This window comes from Corvus brachyrhynchos, unplaced genomic scaffold, assembly GCF_000691975.1.
Source record: "Corvus brachyrhynchos isolate BGI_N302 unplaced genomic scaffold, ASM69197v1 scaffold1263, whole genome shotgun sequence".
Lineage (NCBI taxonomy): Eukaryota > Metazoa > Chordata > Aves > Passeriformes > Corvidae > Corvus > Corvus brachyrhynchos.
In genome coordinates, this window is record NW_008236982.1 from 14,208 (window position 1) to 15,244 (window position 1,037).

The window sequence follows — 1,037 nt, forward strand, 5'->3', positions numbered from 1 at the left end:
GCTATCCTGTTTTGCATAACTGCACGGGACAGACTGTCAACTTCCTCCTGTAAGGCTGAAATTGCATCTGCAGTATGCTGCTCAATACGTTCAATGACGGCCGAGATGTTTACAATTGCTCTCCCCAGTTCAACCACTCCGTAAGTGGGTACGAGGGCTCTAATTATGCTATGGAAAAGTGTGGGACGTTCAATGAGTTTTTCAGGATGGTCAAATATTGTTATATTTGGGACCACAGCCCCAATGGCACAAGCCTGGTCTTTGTTCATGGGCATAACTTTCCAGGCCTTATCGCCACATATCCAATACAACCCCATCTCAAATGGCTGAGCCAGTCTCCACCCTGTCAATTTCATCTTTGCCGCAATTCTTAGGTCTATTATTTCCCTGAAATGGGTCTAATGACAATATGAAGGAAGAACGGCTTTTCCTGTGGCATTTACAATTCCACAAGGAACCTTATAGTTTGCACGCTCTACCAGGCCACTCAGGGTAATGGGGGGCAGAAGGGTGCTATTCATTGGTTCCCACGTTTCAGTGCGGTTCTCTTCCATTAAAATGCCAATCAGTGGCCAGTGACCCTTCCTATCTAGGGGTGGTAACGGAGTACAGATCTAGCAATCGCTCTTATTAAGAATTTTGGACACATTTTGGACCACAGTCTTATGCAAATCATGGGGTGAACCCTGAACCATGGTTACCAGTTGGGCAAACATGTAAAAAACCGGTTAAACTGCATCTTTCTGATTTGTATCTGTCTCTGTCTTCTTGGTGATTTCGGGAGCAGAAGCTTTCTTCACCCTGGAGTAGTGAATCCACGGTCCCTTGCCAGCAACCTTGACCGCAGTAAAAGTGGTCAGCAAAACATGGAATGGTCCCCTCCATTTGGCTTGCAAGGGGTCGCTGTCCCACCACTTGATGTAGACCCAGTCTCCAGGCTGGAATGGATGAGCAGGTGTGTCCAATGCTATTGGTTTGGATAACACGATGAATCTCTGGAGCTTCTGCAAAGTGGAACTCAGAGCCATTAAATACTT